The 23,295-nt window shown below is 39.8% G+C and overlaps 1 long non-coding RNA gene across 4 annotated transcripts; it reads right to left on the bottom strand.

Annotated features, from left to right (window-relative positions):
• Window positions 1-1,104: 1,104 nt before the first annotated feature.
• Window positions 1,105-20,939, bottom strand: LOC107814500 (uncharacterized). 4 transcript variants are annotated; one of them, XR_012709979.1, is made up of 5 exons: window positions 20,385-20,939; window positions 13,286-13,347; window positions 12,448-12,508; window positions 8,864-8,929; window positions 1,105-1,367 (listed from the first exon to the last, which is right to left on the bottom strand). It is a non-coding gene; the product is annotated as an uncharacterized LOC107814500 (long non-coding RNA). The 4 variants fall into 4 exon arrangements; XR_012709978.1 differs by lacking the exon at window positions 13,286-13,347; XR_012709977.1 differs by lacking the exon at window positions 1,105-1,367 and having other exon boundaries at window positions 8,666-8,929.
• Between the last annotated feature and the right edge of the window lie 2,356 nt (window positions 20,940-23,295).

The following is a 23,295-nucleotide window of genomic DNA, read 5'->3' as shown; positions in this document are numbered from 1 at the left end:
TCCTATACTACTATGATTTTGAATTTTCTTCCTTTTCTTTCCTTTTTTTTTTAGTTTTTTTCATCATTTTCATCATCATTTTTTATCTTTTTCTTTTTTCTTTTATTTCAATGACTAAATGCGGGAAAGAATTTTGGAGGAAACTTTCCTTTTTAGAGTTGTTGCTGCAAAGTTGTTTCTAGCCCTTACGCAGTTTCTTTTTGGTTACACTTGCTTCTTGTAAGGTTGCTTTTGGATTGCACCTATTTCCTATTTTTTCAAACAAAGAACAATTTGTTAGTTTGAAATGGTGGTTGGTTTTGTGGCCTTGATTAATTCAGTCACTTGATCTCGGACCAATTTCTTTGATGATATTTTCAACTGCAACTAGTTGTTCCCTAAAGACCGATTTCATTTCTGGCCCAGGAGAACCTTTGGCTTTTTCAAACACTACCATGACAGCTGGTCACGTGGAACTTAACCTTTTCAACTTTATTTTGCCTTCGTGGTCCTTTCACTTTCTTTCTTCCTATTTTCAACTTCAAAGCATTGGGCAATCCTTGGCTTTTCAACCTGACGGTTAGTCGCGTGGGACTCAACCTTTTCAACTTCATTTTTGCCCTTGTAGATACTTCAATTTGATTTCCTTCTTTTGAGAGTTTTCAATTTCAAAACATCAGCCAACATGACCAGTCAAAGTCGACTTGATGCCCTTGCCGAGGTTGGGTGCCTTCTTGCACATTAGCTCGTGTCAAACAAAAGCCTTGTAAATCAGTCAGTCTTACCATCCTTTATTTGTCTTAGTTTTGGAATAGAGTTAGACTAAAAGTGTCACTAACCTAAACCCCACCCAGTTGTGATGGTGCCTCTCGTGAAGATAAGGCCAGCCGACACTTCCCATTATCCGATTATTAATAATTAAGCATTAAGAAACAGTCTGAACATGAATAAATAACCAAAGTTTAAGCGGTTAATAGCATAGATGCTCATGACTAGTGACACTTTTCACGACCCTAAACCCGGACCCGTCGTGATGGTGCCTCTTCGTGAAGACAAGGCCAACTGACACTACCCATTTCAGTATTTAACAGTTAAGCATTAAGAAACAGTCTAAACATGATCAAGTAAATCAAAGTTAAACAGTTAATAGCATAATTCGTGGAAAATAACTCAACACAGCCCGATACCGGGGTGTCACTAGTCATGGGCATCTATAACTCATAATACAAGTCTGGTAAGTCTATAAGCTAGTACAAATGTCTGATCAGAAATAGAAATGATAAAGAGGGAGAAACACGGATCTGCAGATGTCAAGCAGCTACCTCGTGAACTCCGAATGTCCACCGGGAGCTCTCAACTCGCACTAGCAGGATCAGCAACGCCTGAATCTGCACACAGGGGTGCAGGGAGTAAAGTGAGTACTCCAACTCAGTGAGTAACAAATGTAAATAAAGACTAAAAGTAAGAAATCACATTAATCACAAAGCATTATATAATGAAGCAGTAAAACCATTTAAAATTAGTAAATCAGTGAATGATAGGTAAAATTCTTTAACTCAAACGTAGTTTCATGACAGCCTTTTTCAATAATTATGCAGGAAATTGACAATCAATTGTAAAAAGTAAACACATAAGGCTCAAACCTCAGGCACAATATCAACAAATCCGCCCCTCGGGTAACATCTTAGAACAGTACCAACCCCTCGGGCAATCACATAGCACAATACCAGCCCATCGGGCTAAATCTCACATCACAATGGGTACCCACGCTCATTGGGGGTGTACAGACTCCTAGAGGGCCCCTTACGGCCCAAGTGCAATATCAAGCCACCTCGTGGCGTACAGATCTCAAGCCCTCGGCCTCATAATCGATATCAAATGTTTCCTCACAATATAGGCCCTCGGCCTCACTCAGTCAAAAAATCGCACAAGCCACTCGGGCAATAGTAAACATGATTCTCAGCCCAAAAATGTCATTTAAAAGATCATGTAAGTGTTAAAACAGAGTAAACATGGCTGACTATGAAAACAGTGAAATATAACATGACTGAGTTCAAAACAGTGAGAAAATATCAGTAAAAATCTCTGAAGGGTTCAAATAATTGGCACAAGGCCCAAATATGGCATTCAGCCCAAATAATGATGATAGCAAATAGATTTCAGTCAAATACGCGGTAAAGTAGTCATTCAGGATAGACCAAGTCGCAATCCCTAACAGTGCACAACCCTACGCTTGTCATCAAGTGTGTGCGTCACCTCAATATAGCACAACGATGTGTAAGTTCGGGGTTTCATACCCTCAGAACATCATTTACAATCATTACTCACCTCGAACCGGTCAAATCTCTAGCTCGTGACACTTTTACCCCTCGAATCGGCCTCCCCTCGCGTCGAATCTATCAAAAATCAGAACGAGGACGTCAAAATATGCTAAGGGAACGAATCCCAAGTGAAAATAATCAATATACGGCACAAAATCCCAAAATTACCTAAACGCGACCCCCGGGCCCACGTCTCGGAATTTGATAATTTTTACATCAATAGATTCCTTATCTCCCCATGAGTTTATATATATCAAAAGTTCTGAACTCCGACCTCAAATGGTCCTTCAAATCCTCAATCAAAGGCCTAAATTTCCAAGCCCTAATTCTTCAATTTTTGGCTTAATTTCCAAAAATCTTACCTCCAAGTGATTCCCCATGAATCCCTCTTCAATATTCTTCAAAAAGCTCCAAAAAAGTACAATAATGGGAGAAATAAACCCCAAAATCGCGGACAAGATGAGTATTTAAACATTCTGCCCAGGCCTTAATTCCTTCTTCGCGAACGCGGTCAAAGCCTCGCGTTCGCGAAGCATAAAATGACTTTGACCAAATATCCTCTCATGCGAACGCGACATGCCCATCGTGAACGCGATGGTTCCTCAGACTTACTCTTCGCGAACGCACTCCCTCTCTCGCAAATGCAATGAACAACTCGACCTCAAACTAGCTGACCAATTTCCTCTACGCGAACGCGCTCACCTTCTTGCGAACGCGATGCACAAACATCCAGCCCTTCGCGAACGCGTAGCCTTCCTTACGAACGCGAAGGCTTAAATCCCAGCCTCTATCAACTGGCCCTTCGCGAACGCGAGGACCCACTCGCGAACGCGAAGGTCTAAATCTTCTGCAACACACAACATTTTTCTGCAATTTTAAACATCATAAAATGGTCCGATTGACCACCCGAAACTTACCTGAGACCCCCGGAACCTCAACCAAACATGCCAACATATCCCATAACCTCATTCAAACTTGTTCAAACCTTCGGATCGCTCAAAACAACATCAAAACACCAAATTCGCATCGGATTCAAGCCTAAGAATTTCAAAATCTTCTAAATTACGTTTTTGATCAAAAACCCAACCAAACCACGTTTTAATGACCTGAAATTTTGTGCACACATCCCAAATTACACAACGGAACTATTGCAACTCTCGGAATTTCATTCCGACACTTATATCAAAATCTCACCTACTAACCGGAAATCGCAAAAAATCCATTTTCGCCAATTCAAGCCTAAATCTACTCCAGACCTCCAAAACTCATTCCGATCACGCTCTTAAGTCCCAAATCACCCCCGAAGCTATCCGAACCATCGAAACTCATATACGAGCCCTTTAATATATATGTCAATATCCGGTTGACTTTTCCATCTTAAGCTTCCTCAAAAGAGACTAAGTGTCTTAAACCTTACTAAAATCATTTCGGATTCGATCCGACCAACCCGATACCATATAACATGAATAAACAAAGCATAAAGAAGCAGAAATAGGGGAAACGGAGCGGTAACTCATGAGACGACTGGTCGGGTCGTCACATCCTCCCCAACTTAAATAAATGTTTGTCCTCGAACGAGTCAAGAAACATACCTGAATCCTTAAATGGGTGAGGATATTTGCTCCGCCTCTTTCGCTCTGTCTCCTAGGTAACCTTCTCCAGGGGCCGACCTCTCCACTGCACTTTCACTGAAGCTATATCCTTTGACCTCAACTTTCAAACCTGACGACCCAAAATAGCTACTGGCTCCACATTATAGGTCAAATCATCATCCAACTAAACCGTGCTAAAATCCAGATCATGAGACGGATCCCCAATATACTTTCGAAGCGTAGAAACATAAAATACCAGATGCACACTCAACAAGCTGGGTGACAAAGCAAGCTCATAAGCCACTTCCCCAATCCTCTGAAGCACCTCAAAAGACCCAATGAACTGCGAACTCAATTTCCCTTTCTTCCCAAATCTCATAACACCCTTCATGGGCGAAACCTTCAACAGAACCTTCTCGCCAACCATGTAGGACACATCCCGAACCTTCCTATCAGCATAACTCTTCTATCTCGACTGCGTTGTTCGAAGCCTCTTCTAAATTACCTTCACCTTTTCTAAAGCATCATGCACCAAGTCTGTCCCCAATAACCTAGCCTCACCGAGCTCGAACCAACCAATTGGAGATCTACACCGCCTCCCATACAAAGCCTCATATTGAGCCATATGAATACTCGACTGGTAGCTATTGTTATAAGCAAACTCTACAAGCGGTAGAAACTGATCCCATGACCCTCCAAAATTAATGACACAAGCATGCAACATGTCCTCCAATATCTAAATAGTGCGCTCGGACTGCCCGTCCATCTGAGGGTGAAAAGATGTGCTCAACTCAACCTGAGTACCCAACTCTCGTTGCATAGACCTACAAAACTGCGATGTAAACTGAGTGCCTCTATCTGAAATGATGGGAACTGGGACACCATGCAAACGAACAATCTCTCGAATATAGATCTCTGCCAACCGCTCTGAAGAATAGGTAGTATACACAGGAATGAAGTGTGCGTACTTGGTCAGCCAATCCACAATCACCCAAATAGCATCGAACTTCCTCAAAGTCCGTGGAAGTCCAGCTACAAAGTCCATAGTGATCCTCTCCCACTTCCGCTCTGGAATATCTATCCACTGAAGCAAGCCACCTGATCTTTGATGCTCATATTTCACCTGCTGATAATTGAGACACCGAGCTACAAATCTCACAATGTCTTTCTTCATTCTCCTCCACCAATAGTACTGCCTCAAATCCTGATACATCTTCGCGGCACCTGGATGAATGGAATATCACGAGCTATGGGCCTCCTCCAGAATCAACTCCCGAAGCCCATCCACATTGGGCACACAAATTCGGCCCTGCATCCTCAACACTCCATCATCACCAATGGTCACATCTCTGGCATCATCGTGTTGAACTCTGTCTTTAGGGACAAAACAAATGTGGATCATCATACTGGAGCTCTCTGATGCGACCATATAAGGAAGACCGAGAAACCACACAAGCCAATACCCGACTAGGCTCCGAAATATCTAACCTCACGAATCGATTGGCCAAGGACTGAACATCAACTACGAGAGGTCTCTCCCCAACTGGAATATATTCCAAACTCCCCATACTCACCACCTTTCGGCTCAAGGCATCGGCCACCACATTGGCCTTTTCCGGATGGTACAATATAGTGATATCATAATCCTTAAACAACTCCAACCACCTCCGCTGCCTCAAATTGAGATCTTTCTGTTTGAACAAGTGTTGGAGGCTATGATGATCAGTAAACACCTCACAAGACACACCATAAAGTAATGCCTTCAAATCTTCAACGCGTGAACTATGGCAGCCAACTCTAAATCATGAACGGGGTAGTTCTTCTCATGGGGCTTCAAATGACGAGAAACATAAGCAATAACTCTACCCTTATGCATCAATACATAACCAATGTCAACTCTCGAAGCATCACAATACATGGTATATGAACCTGAAGCTGCTGGCAAAACTAACACTGGAGCTGTGGTCAAAGCTGTCTTGAGCTTCTGAAAGCTCTCATCACACTCGTCCGACCATACAAATAAAGCACCCTTCTGAGTCAACTTAGTCAAGGGCGATGCGATAGATGAGAATCCCTAAACAAAACAGCGATAATAACCCGCCAAACCAAGAAAGCTGCAAATCTCTGTGGCTGAGGATAGTCTGGGCCAACTCTGAACCATCTTTATCTTCTTCGGATCAACCTGAATACTCTTACTGGACACCATGTGCCCCAAGAAAGCCACTGAACTGAGCCAAAACTCACACTTGGAGAATTTTGCATAAAGCTTCTCCTCTCTCAATCTTTGCAACACAACTCTTGAATGCTTCGCGTGCTCCTCCTAACTATGTGAATATACCAAAATATCATCGATGAAGACTATGAAAAACGAGTCAAGATAAGGTCAGAACACATTGTTCATCAAATGCATGAACGTTGTTGGGGCATTGGTCAGCCCGAAAGACATTACCAAGAACTCATAATGACCATATCGGGTCCTGAAAGTTGTCTTAAGAATATCCGAGTCCCTAATCTTCAACTGGTGATAACCTGAACGGAGATCAATCTTGGAGAACACTCTTGCTCCCTAAAGCTGGTCAAATAAATCATCAATGCGAGGCAAAGGATACTTGTTCTTAATTGTTACCTTGTTCAATTGCCTATAATCAATGCACATCCTCATAGTGCCATCTTTCTTCTTCACAAATAGAACCGGCGCACCCTAAAGTGACACGCTAATCCAAATGAATCCTTTATCAAGGAGTTCCTGAAGCTGCTCCTTTAATTCCTTCAACTCTGTTGGTGCCATATGATACGGTGGAATAGAGATGGGCTGAGTGCCCGGCACCAGGTCAATACCAAAATCAATATCCCTGTTCGGTGGCATGCCTGGCGGGTCTGCATGAAACACATCGGAAAAATCCCTTACAACTGGAACAGAATCAATCTTGGGAGTCTCAGCACCGACATCCCTTAGGAAGGCTAGATACGAAAGACAACCCTTCCCAACCATACGCTGGGCTTTCAAGAATTAGATTACTCTACTGGGAACATAATCAGTCACGCCTCGCCACTCAATTCGTGGCACACCCGGTATAGCCAATGTGACTGTCTTAGCATGACAGTCCAGAATAGTACGACACAGAGATAGCCAATCTATGCCCAAAATGACATCGAAATCCACCATACATAATATTAAAAGATCCACACGGATCTCCAGACCACCAATAGTCACCATACACGACCGATACACATGATCTACAATAACAGTATCGCCCATCGGGGTAGATACATGAACAGGTGAAGCAAGAAACTCACGGGGCATACCCAAATAACGAGCAAAGTATGATGACTCATAAGAAAAGGTGGAACCAGGATCAAATAATACAGAGGCATCTCTGTGGTAGATTGAAACAATACCTGTAATAACAGCATCTGAAGCAATGGCATCGGGTCTGCCTGAAAGTGCATAGAAACGGGCCTGACGACCACCTGATCAACCTCCTCTCTGGGGAGACCCCTAGCTGACTAACCTCCACCCCTTACTGGTTGGGCGGGTGGTGGTAAAGTAACTGGCACTGAAGCCGATGACTGATTCTCCCAAACGCCTCAAATTGGAACCAACATAGCACATAACCGTGCAGTCAACTAATCAATAACAGACTCCCCCACTTGGCTCGAAGCCATAGATCAAAACACACTCAATAACTCATAATGCATATACTCTATTGCTGCCATAATACTATAGTGAGATTAAACTCAATCCTTCATACACTCGTGAAACACAGACCATCTGGTACTTTAACTCTTATGCAAATCTCTCATTCACTCTCATAACGGTTAAACCCACTCTCTTAAGCGACCCAAACTTAAATTGCAATACATATATTTCACTTGTAAATGAGATCTTCTAATGGACAACATAAGGATCACACAACCTCAGAACACTCCGCAGGAGATAACCCACTTGCTTTTCCTCAACCTAGCATTTCTGTATACCTTCCACCATCATAAACATTACGCAGTCACTTAAACTTCCTAAGTCTAAACTCAGACCGCAACATGAAATTTACTCCACTCCCAACTAGGAAACATGGAAGGATTCTTCACACATCCATAACTCGAGGCTATACCTCAAATCAAGATGAAAATCGAGCACCTAATAGTATTTCTATCCTCCAGCAGTCCCTTCTCGTTGCTTCCAAATCACATGAATACATCTCACAGTCACAACACACTCATCACGTAACTATCCAGTCATCACCTCCCTTAATAGGGACACAACAAAACATATAGATGCAGAAACACACACTCACAAAATAACAACTCAGGGCTCAAGCTATAGGCGAAGATCCGACCTCGAGTCCTCCAGACTAGCAACATCAACGCACAAAGATCACATCTCGCCCCTCGATCAGAGAATCACAAGCTATCGATGCATATATGATACCGAGTGCTAATGCACGCATACGAACGCGTGGAAGGAATTCAAAGAGTTACTTTTCAAGCTAAATCAAGGACGTACGATAAGAATTCAAGAATATGAAATTTTTCCTAAAGGGTGTGTAGCCTCTCGAGGATAAATACAAACGTCTCTGTACCGATTTGCAAGACTCTACTAAACCTGCTCATGACTCGTGAGACCTATGTAACCTAGGCTCTGATACCATCTTGTCACGACCCTAAACTCGGACCCGGTCGTAATGGCGACTCTCGTAAAGACAAGGCCAGCTGACACTACCCATTTTAGTATTTAACAGTTAAGCATTAAGAAACAGTCTAAGCATGATCAAATAAACCAAGGTTTAAGCAGTTAATAGCATAATTCGTGGAAAATAACTCAACACAGCCCGATACCGGGGTGTCACTAGTCATGAGCATCTATAAGTCATAATACAAGTCTGCTAAGTCTATAAGCTAGTACAAATGTCTGATCAGAAATAGAAATGATAAAGAGGGAGAAACACAGGTCTGCAGATGTCAAGCAACTACCTCGTGAACTCCGAATGTACGCTGGGAGCTCTCAACTCGCACTGGCAGGATCAACAATGCCTAAATCTGCACACAGGGGTGTAGGGAGTAAAGTGAGTACTCCAACTCAGTGAGTAACAAATGTAAATAAAGACTAAAAGCAAGAAATCACGTAAAGCACAAAGCGTTCTATAATGAAGCAGTAGGCTTTTCATGAAACTACGTTTGAGTTAAGGAATTTTACCTATCTTTCACTGATTTACTGATTTTAAATGGTTTTTTTCAATAATTAAGTAGGAAATTGACAATCAATTGTGAAAAGTAAACACATAAAGGCTCGCCCCTCAGGCACAGTATCAACAAATTCGCCCCTGAGGCAACATCTCAAAATAGTACCAGCCCCTCGGGCAATCACATAGCACAATACCAGCCCCTCAGGCTCAATCTCACATCACAATGGGTACCCGTGCTCACTGGGAGTGTACAAACTCCTAGAGGGGGCCATTACGATCCAAGCGCAATATCAAGCCACCTCGTGGCATCATCACTAGGCCCTCGACCTCATATCAATCAAGCCAGCTCGCAACGTACATATCTCATGCCCTCGGCCTCATAATCGGTATCAAATGTTTCCTCACAACATAGGCCTTCGCCCTCACTCAGTCAAAAATCCTCACAAGCCACTCAGGAAATAGTAAAACATGATTCTTAGCCCAAAAAGGTCATTTAAAAGATCATATAAGTGTTAAAATAGAGTAAACATGGCTGAGTACGAAAAGAGTGAAATATAACATGATTGAGTTCAAGTACAAAGTCAAAATAGTGAGGAAACACTAGTAAAAATACCCGAAGGGTTCAAATAGTTGGCACAAGGCCCAAATATGGCATTCAGCCCAAATCATTATGATAGCAAATAGATTTCAGTCAAATACGCAGTAAAGTAGTCATTCAGGACGGACCAAGTCACAATCTCCAACAGTGCACGACCCCACGCTCGTCATCAAGCATGTGCGTCACCTCAATATAGCACAACGATGTGCAAGTCCTGGGTTTCATACCCTTAGAACATCATATACAATCATTAATCACCTCGAACCGGTCAAATTTCTAGCTCGCGATGCCTTTGCCCCTCGAATCGGCCTCCGCTCGCGTCGAATCTATCAAAAATCAGAAGGAGGATGCCAAAATATGCTAATGGAATGAAGCCCAAGCAAAAATAATTAATATGCGACACAAAATCCCGAAATTACCAAAACCTGACCCCCGGGCCCAAGTCTCGGAATTCGATAATTTTTACAATAATAGATTCCTTATCTCCTCACGAGTTCATACATATAAAAAGTTCTGAACTCTGACCTAAAATGGTCCTTCAAATTCTCAATCAAAAGTGTAAATTTTCAAGCCCTAGTTCTTCAATTTTTGGCTTAATTTCCATGATTATTTAGGTGGAATTCACATTAGAATCGAGTTTTAAGTCCAAGAATCTTACCTCCAAATGATTCCCCTTGAATACCTCTTCAATCCCCTTCAAAAAGCTCCAAAAATGACCAACAACGGGAGAAATAAACCCCAAAATCGCAGACAAGACGAGTATTTAAACATTCTGCCCAGGCCTTAATTCCTTCTTCACGAACGCGGTGAAAGCCTCGCGCTCGCGAAACATAAAATGAATTTGACCAAAAATCCTCTTACGCGAAAGCGACATGCCCATTGCGAAAGTGATAGCTCCTCAGAATTACTCTTCGCGAATGCACTCCCTCTCTCGCGAACGCGATGAACAACTCGACCAAAAACCCAGCCGACCAATATTTTCCTCTACGCGAACGCGCTCCCCTTCTCGCGAACGCGATGCACAAACATCCAGCCCTTCGCGAGCGCGTAGCCTTTCTCGCGAACGCGAAGGCTTAAATCCGAGCCTTCATCAACTGAACCTTCACGAACGCGAGGACCCACTTGCGAACGTGAAGGTCTAAATCTTCTGCAACACACATCAGTTTTCTGCAATTTTCAATATCATGAAATGGTCAGATTGACCGCCCGAAACTCACCCGAGGCCCCCGGGACCTCAACCAAACATTCTAACATATCCCATAACCTCATTCAAACTTTTTCCAACCTTCGGAATGCTCAAAACAACATCGAAACATCAAATTCACATTGGATTCAAGCCTAAGAATTCCAAAATCTTCTAAATTACGCTTTTGATCAAAAATCCAACCAAACCACGTCTGAATGACCTGAAAATTTGCACACACATCCCAGTTGACACAATGGAACTACTTCAACTCTCGAAATTCCATTTCGAACCCTATATCAAAATCTCACCTACCAACCGGAAATCACCAAAAATCCACTTTCGCCAATTTAAGCCTAAATCTACTCCAGACCTCCAAAACTCATTCCGATCATGCTCCTAAGTCTCAAATCACCCCCGAAGCTATCCGAACCATCGGAACTCACATTTGATCCCTCTAACACATAAGTCAACATCCAATTGACTTTTCTAGCTCAAGCTTCCTCAAAAGTGACTAAGTGTCTCAAACCTTACCAAAATCATTCCAGATTCGATCCGACCAACCTGATACCACATAACACGGATAAACAAAGCATAAAGAAGCAGAAATGAGGTAAATGGAGCGGTAACTCATGAGACGACTGGTCGGGTCTTCATAGAAAGGGATTCAAAGAAAATAAACAATGGAATAGACAATGAATTTAGACAAGAGGTATCCACTTTCGGGGAAAGGAAAGAAGGACTTATCTGGAGTACATGCGGACTTCAATGAACGTGACATGCCTTTTGGACTGGATGCATGATCTGTGTAAACCGTACGACTCTTAGAAATTCATCACAACTTTTGCCTCAGAACTGAGAAACCTTGCCCAGGACTGTGTTGACGCTCATGGCCATGAAGATCCTCTTTTCGATCAATGGTGCTCTTTTGGGAGTTTTAACCAACTGGCCTCTCTCATTTCTCTTCTTACCATCACCTTACGATGCCCACGAATTTCCTTTCTCTCATTTTGATTGTATCAGATACAAGCGATGGTATCCTCTAATTCTTGAACATTCTCATTAATTGATCAGAAGGACTTGAATAGGATTTGGGTAAAAAGGATTTGGATTGAATTACAACTTTGGAATCTTTCGCGCAAAACCATCACCGAACCATTATAATATCTGCCTCAGAGAGAGGTTGTGTCATGACCCAAATTAAGACTGTGACCGACGCTCAGGAGCTAGTGCTCCCAAGTAAGCCTCATCGGAAATTTTACAGAAAATCAGACAGAATTTCCCCTGTTTTTGGACCACCCCAAAAATTTTCCTGTCTCAAATCAGCAACAAACATCCTAATAGCATTTCAAATGACAATGACTTTATCAAATAACCAAAATAATCTACTTTTAACAGTTCACCCACTACCAACTAGAAATACTACTATATCTCCAAATTTTTATAGGAATGAGCGTTACTCAACATAAGTCTATAATAACAAAGACTACTCAAGACACTAAAAGAATGACCATGGAGCGACTCTAAGAGTTCAAAAAAGACCATGAAAATAAATAAAATCTCTGCCCACGTGAACAAGTGCAAGGCTCACCGAGAACTATCAATCTGTGCGCTTTAATTAACGAAATCCTTGCCTGCGTCAGCTGCTGTCTCTGTAAAAAAAACTTAGCGGGGAATGAGTCACTAGCTCAGTGAGTAATAACACTTAACCACAACCGTTTTTATTGGGAACAAGTCAGAAAACATGCTAGTATATTAAACAAAAAATAACATAAGAATGCCCTTTCGGAAACAATAAATAATTTTCAGTCTCATCATGTTTTTTTTGTAATATAATACACTTGACAATTCTGTAATAAGCTCGGTAACCACTGTATAATATTAATATTCATATTTTGGTAGGTTTCAATGAACGGATCATGTAAACGGCATAACAGTGGACTTCTTTGCAAGAAGTCATATATAACGGTAGTCCCTACTTGAGGAAAATCGCTAACGGTATGCTAGTTCTACCTTCCCACTAGCGAGGGCTATAACGGTAACCGGTAATTACAAGGTGCACCAAGTCTAACGAACCCACCGTTATCTACAGGATCCTTCAATGGCTACTCCCATTTATATTTGTCTCTGTAATCCGTATATACTCGTAGAAACTATTTTAAAACAATATAGGGCATTTCGGTTCTTATCAAATCATGAAATTTCATTTCGATAACAGTAAATTCAAGTATCGATAAAAACATATCTAGTAACGATAAAAACATTTAGGTTAACCGGTAACCATCTCAAGTAAATTATTCGGTACTATGCCAAGTAAAGGACTTGTCCCACTTGCAAATTTCAAAGCATCGATAACACATTTATTTTCAAAATCATATATAAACCATGCAAGTTATTAAAACACAAATTGTGGTAAGATTACTACTCACAGTACTCGTGCGAAATACCAAACTCTTCACCTCGACGATCCGTACGACTTTCTTCAATCAATCTATAACCACATCAACACCGATCTCGTGTTAATTGCCTCATTTAGGCTAAATTCATCACTAGTTTAGAATATCCAATCCTCCGAGTTTTATATTTAACTCTTAATTCGGCGAATTATAGTTACCAAAATATGATTAATTACTAATCTATCAACTCCAACCTATTCATATAATTTATTAATCCAATATCATAAAGTTCTATTGATTCTTTAGGACGGAAATTCTCAATCGTTATGTAATAATTAGCTAATCATTAGAATTAAAATTGAAGGCAATAAACTTTGAAACAGTGTATAGCAAAACCCGAAACACACCGTGTACTCTTTTCTTAACATTATGCACATAACCTATATTTAATTCAACTCCTTAATATGCATAATAATTTCCATCATTAGACAATTATTACTCCACACACATTCTGCCCCAATTATTAGGTAATCATCATTCCCAAAATTTAAAAGAATAAATCCCGTAGAAGAGTAGTAATTTTTTTCTAGCAGCATGTTTGTTTCTTCTATATCCAATTCCCAGAAGTCATTGCTATATTATTCCCTTGTCTCCAGATAATTGGTAAGATAATTACAAACTAAATTATGTGTAAGGTTAGTGTCATGTATAGGGATAAATACCTGAATTCTAGTTTCCTCCCTCACTTTTCTTCTCCAACTATGGTCGTCGCTCACCCGATTTCGCTTCTCTTCGTTCTATTTTTTTTCTTTCTTTCTTAGCGTTTTGTAGCTTCTATTGTTTAATAGCAGATTTGCTGCCTTTTGCCCTTTTCGTTTCTCTTTCCAATGGGCTTTAGCCCATTCTCCTATTATTATTATATATATATATACTGGTTAAAGACTTATATCCCCTTATTAATATATAGGGTATTACAGGCTGTCTACGTATCCTTTCGGAATCAAGTCAAACGTTCAAGAAACTTTGTTTTTTATTTTCTTTTGTTTTTCTTTTGTTTTCTTTTCTTTTCTATTTTTTTTCTTTTCCTTTTTCTTATTTTTTTTTCATTTTTCATTTCATTTTCTTTTGGTCATTTTTTTTCAATAACACTTTCAGGTTTCAAAGAGGGTAATCAAAGGAAGGTAACCGGCTCAAAGGGTTGGATAGCGAGAAAGAAAGCCTTCGTCATCCCAATCGGAGCATTAATGCTAGATAGAAGATCAAACATAGTACCTTTTGACTGCACCAGCGTTGGCAGTTATTTCAGGGATATTTCCTCCGATATTTTCCAAGTACAACGCTTTCTTTTGGCAGTACGCTCGTTACCATCTATGGATCTTTCTAGTCTGAAGCCAATTTTCCTTTAGTTGTTCCGATTCTTTATTTTATTTCCTTAAACCTATTTTCATTGCATTCTGATTCTTGATTTATTATTTCGAAGTCCAATAGTGTTTTAGGATCTGGGCATGAAGTCTGCAAGCATGTCATGTCATTAAAAATCTGCATTAACAGAACTGAAAAGAGAATAAGAAAAGTGACAAAATTAAGAACAAAGACATCCCTGGATAATGAAATATTAATTTCATTAGTTTTTTTTTTGAATTTTAAAGATAGAAGAGTTTACATCGGAAAGTAAGATAATAAAGTAAAATATCCGGATCACACCCTGAGATAATCCAGACACAGAAAGGATAACAAGACTGGCTATCGAGACTCCCATCTGATGGGGGAACTTTCAGGCTTGGCGACCGTTTTTTGGCTTTTCTTCTGTCTCGGGAATGGATGCAATGGCCTTCAGTGCCGGATCAAAATCCTCATCTTCACAAATAATTCCGACTATTGGCCCAGTGTTGTGAGCAGGCAACGGATTGCTCGTCACGTCAGGAGCCTCTTTGTCTCGAAGAACGATCCTTTCAGCTTCAATCAAGTCTTCAACTGCCCTTTTGAGGGTCCAACAGTCCTCAGTACTGTGTCCCACTGCTCCGGAGTGGTATTCACATCTAGCATCAGCTCGGTACGAGGGTGAATCGGGGTTCGGCCAGTTTGGGGCCACTGGCTGTAACAGATCTAGCTTGAATATCTTTTGGAACAAACTTGAATATGATTCACCAATATGGGTGAACTGATTCTTTCTGAAAGGCTCTTTTAGGCGAGGATTGTACTGTGGAATATTTGGTTGGGGATTATATGGAGCTTGGTAAGTATGGCCATTTCTGGGAGGTGGAGCTCGATTTTGTGTATAATGTTGTGGCCGCGTGTAAGGTTGCACATTCATCACCATATAGGGAGGTGATGCCACGGCATAAGCAGCATCTTGATGGGGATAATAGTGTTGAGGGACCTCAGGAAGTATATATGATTGGTTGAATGACCTGCGGGTCCTCCTCGAGCTCGAAGCCATCATGGCTCCCTCTTCTCTCCCATTTCTGTTCATCAAACGCTTCGAACCATTCTGAGCAGCCTGTGATATGGCCTTAATAGAAGCATGACTCAAGATTCTGCCCATTTTTAACCTATTTTCTACCATCTCCCCAATTTTGATAGCCTCAACAAACGGCTTACCTATAACAGACATCAAGTTTTGGAAGTAGTCCGCCTCTTGAGCCTGTAGGAAGGCCGTAACCATTTCAGCTTCGTTCATTGGAAGCTTTACCCTGGTGGCTTGCTCGCGCCATTTGACAGCATATTCACAGAAGCTTTCTGCTATTTTCTTTTTCAAATTGGACAAAGAGTTTATGTCGGGAGCGATGTCCATATTATACTAGAATTAAGAGTTTATGTCGGGAGCGATGTCCATATTATACTAGAATTAGCGAGCGAAATCTCGGGCCATATCGTCCCACACATGCCAATGGCTAATTTCTTGATCCGTATACAACTCAAAAACGATTCCAGTGAGACTTTCTCCAAAATAGGCCATTAGCAGCTCATGTTTTCCACCAGCAGCCCTTAGTTGGTTACAATATCTTCTCAAATGAGCAACCGGGTCTTCATACCCGTCGTACTTTTCAAATTTTGGCATCTTGAAATCAGCTGGCAAGTGAACATGGGGAAACATACACGGGTCGTAGTATAAAACCCTCTTTTGGCCACTCAGACCTTGCATGTTTTTCAGACTTTGTTCCATGCTCTTTATCTTCCGAGCCATTTCCTCTTGCTCGGGATTCTTGACAACCTTTTCCTGTCCCATCGAAGCGTCACATTGTGGAGGTTGAGTAAATGAGTATGGGGTCACATATGTTATTTCAAGTTGAAACTGTAGACTTTGAAAGGTGAACATTGGATGCTCAACATACGGCCATGGTAAAGTTGGTTGTGCTGTAGTGCAGATTGGTGCTGTAGAGAACATTGTTGGCATTGCCTTTGAGACCGGCGCCTGGGGGCGAACCACAGAAGGCATTCGGGGACCATTAGACGGCATTGGACGTACCCGCATAGGATAAACGGGTTGGGTACAAAGGCGTTGGTAGCCTCACCTGACTTGGGGATCAACTTAGGGAACCTAGGGATTGCACTTGGCGATTCCCTACCATTAGACCAGGCATCCCACATTTCCAATATGCGGAGACGCAACATCCTATTCTCTTCAGCAACTGCTGATTCTGCTTGTGGAATTGTCGATGCTAGGCTATCCTCAGGATCGCTAATTGGTAGATCACTTTCGGAGGCCATAGGAACCTTTCCTTTGGATCTTGTAAAGTAAGGATGAGAAACCAGATTACCAACAAAACCAACTACCTGAACAGAACCTGGCTAATTTCCACACCCAACAACCATGTTAGTTTTGAGACGCTTAACAGATCGGAAATCGCATGTCTGGATACAATGCACCTAAATAGTTAAACACTTCTACCATGTATTTGAACGGTTGCATATTTCATCCCGGCCTTAAACTAACCCTTTTTTCACTGTACCTCTTTTCTTTTATTTCTGCCTCTATTTTATCAATCTTGATTTTTCTCTTTTTTCCGCTTTTTTTTTTGCACTCTCTTTTTCTCTTTTTGTTTTTGTCACTCTTTTTTTTTCCGCTTTTTTTTCCTTTTATTTTTGTCACTCTTTTCTTTCTTTTTCACTCAACTTTTCTTTTTTTATATTATTTTTTCACTCAATTAATTTTATGGCTATGATCGAATCCAATGGGGATTGCCTACATATCATGACACCGCACTAATCAGATATTTTACGTAGTTCAGGAATACTAGGAACAAGGTAAATGCGTTAACCCTTTTTATAATTTATTCAATATTTTTAAATAGGCAAATCATACCTCAAAATCTTCTAACAAGGAAAACATTTTGGATTTTGGATTTTGATTTTTTTTTGGAAAGAAAAACTTCTAAAAATTCTTTTTTGTTTTGAACTTTCGGAAATTCAAAAGTAAAAATAAAATATTTTTGTTTGAATTTTCATTTGTTTTCTCTTTTTCTAAAGAAGAAAATATTTTTGAATTTTAGATGTTGCCTCTTAATTTTTGAAAGAGGGACTTTTAAGAAAATATTTTGGATTTATGAGTTTTTTTTTAATTTACAAAAGTACTTCTAAAGAAAAGTGAAAATATTGTTGGACTTTAATTTTTCAATTTTTTATGACATTTACGAAGAAAAACTTTTAAAGAAGGAAACGAGTGGATTTTCGTTTTTTTTCTTTTTGGAATTTTTGGGAAAAATACTTCAAAATAAAGGAAACCCGTATTTTGGATTTTGATTTTTGATTTTTCTTTTCTTTTTTCGTATGAAAGAATTTGGAAAGAAGAAAAATATTTTTGGGTTAAAAACCTTTTTTTCTTTTAATTTTTTAAGGAAAGACTTCTAAAGAAGGAATTAAGGAATCGAAAAATATTTTTGGATTTTCTTTTTTTGAAAACTGGGTCTCAAAGAAAGATTTCCAAAGAAGAAATAAGAATTATTTTATTTTTTTATTTTTATTTTTTGGATTTTGAAAAATAGGACAGGAATCAATGAGGTTTGCCTACGTATCTCACATCCAGTGAGAAACAAACCCGCATAGTTCGGTCAGTTTTGACGCAACAGGAAAATATGACTTTATGAAAATATTGGCTTATTTTTTTTTTGTTAAAAAATTTCGGTAGAGTTTCGAATTTCAAATACTCCTCTCACTCTTGTTTTTTTTTATTTATTTTTTTACCTATTCTAGAAGCCAGTCAACATGCAAACTGAAACAAACAGATGCGCAAGTAGCACTTAAGATGCATCAGGATGGACTTTTAATTCGGGTACACCTATCCTAGACGGACCCAACCCCTGTGTTGAGTCCCCAAAGTCAAATGCACGTGATGCAAACAAACGTTCCTACTAGGAATCCATCATGAGGCTATGTTCTTCTAAGTTAAAATTCTGGGTGTATTATTTTAGAACTGACTTACCCGAGCGGACAACTTGAGTCGGGGGGGAGGGGAGGTGCAGCATACTGGGAATACAGAAGCTTCACCGGCTTTGCAACTTGTCCGAACCTCGTTCTAAATTAGGTTATGATACTAACAGAAAAGAAGTCACGCCAGCGTGCACTTCCCAGAAGATTTAGAAGACTGAGAGAGAAGAAGGGTTTCGTAACAGGTTATATACAATTCACACAATATCAAAGCGGTAAAAAGCGGCATTTAGCACATTAGGCTCAAACACGTAAAAATCAGATAATAAATAAAAGCCAACTATAATAGTTATTCTAAGCTCGAATTATGAACTCTGAACCAGAGATTCTAGGTTCTTCTCCCCAGCAAAGTCGCCAGAGCTGTCACACCTTTTTTTTCACGAAGGGATAGGGGAGTTTTTCCAATTTAAGTGTCGAAATGGAATTATTTATTTGATTTCAGAGTCACGACTTGGAATATTTACAGTGTCCCAAGTCACCGGTTTATTTTAAAATCCCAAATCGAGGAAATTTGACTCTGTTTTAAAGTTTGCGAACACAGAAAATCGGGTAAGAAATTCTGTTAACCCGGGAGAAGGTGTGACGCACTCCCGAATTTCGTAGTTGTAGCACAGTCGCTAAACTATTAATAATTGGCCTAATTATCTAATTAATTACATGTTTAAAATTATTGTGCACTTTTATCTTCTAACCGCCTTTTAATTATTCAATTAAATGCTTTTAGTATTTATGGAGTTTATTTAAATAAGTTGCGATATCTCGCACTTATTATTTTTTGTACACATTGTGAATCGCGTCACGTGAAACGCACCTGTGATCCACAATATATTTATTTTGTTATTGTTATTTTGAGTTATGGTCGAGTCACGTGACGCCCACACTCGAATTGGGGTTTACATATCGTGACCATGCCACGGGAACCATACCCATGGTCATGATGATTTATTTAATCGTACCTAAAGCAAACTACAATTGTTCAAAAGTTGCTTAATTTTCCTACGTTTGGAATCAAGCGTGAAAGCCAAAAGCCATGGAGCTTTTCACCGCAGATTCTAAATTTCTACCTTTCAACACTACCCCTAATTTAGCAACCACAAATTCCTTATGAATCACTTACATCCATTTAACTGATTTGAACAATTCAATTTAACGTTGTGGTCACAAAGGACAAAATATCACCAACAGTAAGGTCGTTTAACAGAAAGAAAAATTTCAGTATAGAGACTATTAACAACCAAGAAATTTAGACTTGAAAACCATCTGGTCATTAAAACTTGACATCTCCCAAAAAAGAAGTAATTCCAAAATAAGCTTTATAGACTACAACACAGGCATAGTTTCATTGAATCCATAATACAGTATGTTGTGCTTGTATCAAACAATTAATATGCAACAACAAAACTTCAGCAATGTCCCGATCAATAGAGCACTTCTACAACTAATGTTGAAGAAATGTACCAGAAATTTCAAGCCACACTAGCACCACTATTTCACAAAACCGGCATAACAGAACATCGAACAAAACTACACTTAAACAGAGAATAATTCCAGTTTAACATTCAAGCCAAAATGAGCAACAAACTAAAATAGATGAATCATAATCGTATTCAGTGACGAATTTATGAAATCAGTTGGGAATATGGCTTGAATAACTCAGATCTTCATTCATAGATTTGAAGCGAAAAACAGATGAATATTTACATACCTAATTGCCGAAAATCTAGAAATGGAAGATGAATCTCGAACTCCTCTAAATCGAACAAAGAATGAGGCTGAAGTGAGCCAAATGAAGGCCGAAAATAGCGGATGATGCTCAAGCCAACAGCAAAGAGAAGCAGCAGCGAGTTCCTCAGCAAACCAGAAAGTTAATACCGAAATCCAGAAGAAAATGGAAGCTCCTTGTTCAAATTCTAGTTTTCCTTTCTAATTTGGAGCTTTTTGAGTTTTCCAGATCTGGGATTCAAGAATTTTTAATGTCTTTCATGCGGTGAAGTGAAGAAGAAAGAACCGCCATGGGAGGGGAGGGTCCGTTTAGTTTTTTCTTTGAAATGGAGGGAAAGTCCACGTGGAGAAGACGATGAACAAGGCGACGACGCTGCTAGGTTAGGAAATGAGGGTCCAATATTTCATCTCTACTTCTATGTGTGTGTTGTGTATGGTGTCGCCGATTTTTGATGGTGTGTAGCTAAGGTATGGAGCATTTTTCATGTGGAGTTAAAAGGGTGGGAACGGCTGGCTCTAGGGTTCCCAAATGGGGGAAGGGTCTGATCTCTAAATGAAGGGGGGAATAGGTTTTAATGAAAAGAATTTGGGCCAGGCGGGTCGTGGGGTGGGTGGAGGAGAGTGGATTGGGTCGAAAATTGGGCCATTTTGGAATTGTTTTGGCCAAGTTCCGATTTTGAGGTCAATTAATTAATTTGAACCCAAAATGTAAAACAAACTAAAGTATTTTTGTATTTTAATTAATGCAAACTAAATGTTAATAATGCAAGTAAAAATCTAAGAATGCAAAAGCAAAAGAGAAAATATTTTTTGATCATTTTCGTAATTTGAAATGCAACTAAAATATGCTAAAAGTGCAAATGAATGTCAAAGAAATAAAAATAAAAATTCCTAAAATTCTACAAAAGTCACTAAAACTATTTTTTAATATTTTGGAGTAATTTCCTATGTGGGGCTAAAATTAGATGCTCACATCTGCTCCTCTTTGCTTGGAAACATGAAGAGTTTTTGGGAAAAAATAAAATGAGCAATGATGAACAAATTTTTGCCCGTTTGATACTCCATGGGAAGCGTTTTGAAAAAGCTTGACCGAACCTTGCTTCAAAGGTTACCTACATATCCTTGGCTATAAAGGAATCAGGTCAGTGTAGTTCTGGAAGTTTGGTAGCTGGGACTACCGTGAAACTATGATTTCACTATTGTTGTTGATGTTTACTGCTTGCTGAGCTCCTTATAACACCAAAATCAAAATGAAAAAGAAACTAACTAAGTCTATCAGCTATGAGTTACAAGATTCCTATCTATGAGTCTTGGTTGGTTCTTCACGCAGACTATGTTATGAATCTTGATGCTTGCTAGCTGCAGGTGCTAGTTCATTCTTCTTCAGCTTTTTGGATCAAGATCGGACATGCAAAGCTTGTTACTTCAGTCGTATCTTGAACAATCCACATCTTTACTTCGCTTCTGCACTTTGAATTCAATTCTTTTTCTTTTCTTTTCTCTATTTCGAATTGACTTCTTTTGGTCATCTCGAATCTTGTGCCTCAAGGTATAACTAGCTCCGGCACCAAAACAAACAAACGAACAAAATTTTTATGTCCTAGTTTTCACCAAGAAAATTTCGTGAGTTGTTGGTAACAAAACTCTATACTACTTCATTATTGAAAGCAATAAAAGGTCGGGATTGGTGTACCCTAGGAAAATGGAGACTGAAAGTGGAGACCTTATGTCTAAAATTAAAGCAACTAGGGAGTGAAAACCCTATGTTGGAGAAGAGACTAGGGAGTTGAGACCTTATGTCTAAAAATGAATGCAACTAGGGAGTGGAGACCCTATGTTGGAAAAAGTGACTAGGGAGTGGAGACCCTATGTCTAAAAATCATCAACTAGGGAGTGGAGACTCTATGTTGGAAAAACGATTAGGGAGTGGAGACCCCATGTCTAAAAATTATCAACTAGGGAGTGGAGACCTTATGTTGGAAAAATGACTAGGGAGAGGAGACCCTATGTCTAAAAATAACGTCAACTAGGGAGTGGAGACCCTATGCTGGAAAATGCAGCTGGAGATAGGAGACCCTATACTACCATGGTTTTGAATTTTCTTCCTTTTCTTTATTTTTTTTATATATATTTTTTTCATCATTTTCATCATCATTTATTTTATTTATTTTTTTTATTTCAGAGAATGAGTAAATGCGGGACAGAATTTTGGAGGAGACTTCCCTTTTTGGAGTTGTTGCTGCAACGCTGTTTCTAGCCCTTGCGCAAGTTTTTTTTGGTTGCACCTGCTTCTTGCAAGGTTACTTTTGGATTGCACCTATTCCTATTTTTTTTTCAAAAAAAGAACAATTTGTTAGTTTGAAACGGTGTTTGGTTTTGTGGCCTTGATTATTTCAGTCACTTGATCTTGGCCCCGCTTCTTTGATGATATTTTCAACTGCAACTGGCTGTTCTCTGAAGACCGATTTCATTTTTGGCCCCGAAGAACCTTTGTCTTTTTCAAAACTTTACCATGACGGTTGGTCACGTGGAACTTAACCTTTTCAACTTTATTTTGCTTTCATGGGCCTTTCACTGTTTTTTTCCCGTTTTTAACTTCAAACCATTGGGGAATCCTTATCTTTTCAACGAGACGATTAGTCGCGTGGGACTCAACCTTTTCAACTTCATTTTCGCCTTTGTACGAACTTCAATTTGATTTCCTTCTTTCAAGAGTTTTCAATTTCAAAACATCATCCATCATGGCCAGTCGAAGTCAACTTGATGCCCTTGCCAAGGTTGGGTGCCCTCTTGTACATTAGCTCGTGTCAAACGAAAGACCTATAAATCAGTCTTACCATCCTTTCTTTGTCTTAGTTTCGGAATAGAGTTAGACCGAAAGGGATTCAAAGAAA

The sequence above is a fragment of the Nicotiana tabacum genome, chromosome 5 (genome assembly GCF_000715075.1).
Source record: "Nicotiana tabacum cultivar K326 chromosome 5, ASM71507v2, whole genome shotgun sequence".
Lineage (NCBI taxonomy): Eukaryota > Viridiplantae > Streptophyta > Magnoliopsida > Solanales > Solanaceae > Nicotiana > Nicotiana tabacum.
This window is presented reverse-complemented; position numbering and strand designations above follow the sequence as displayed.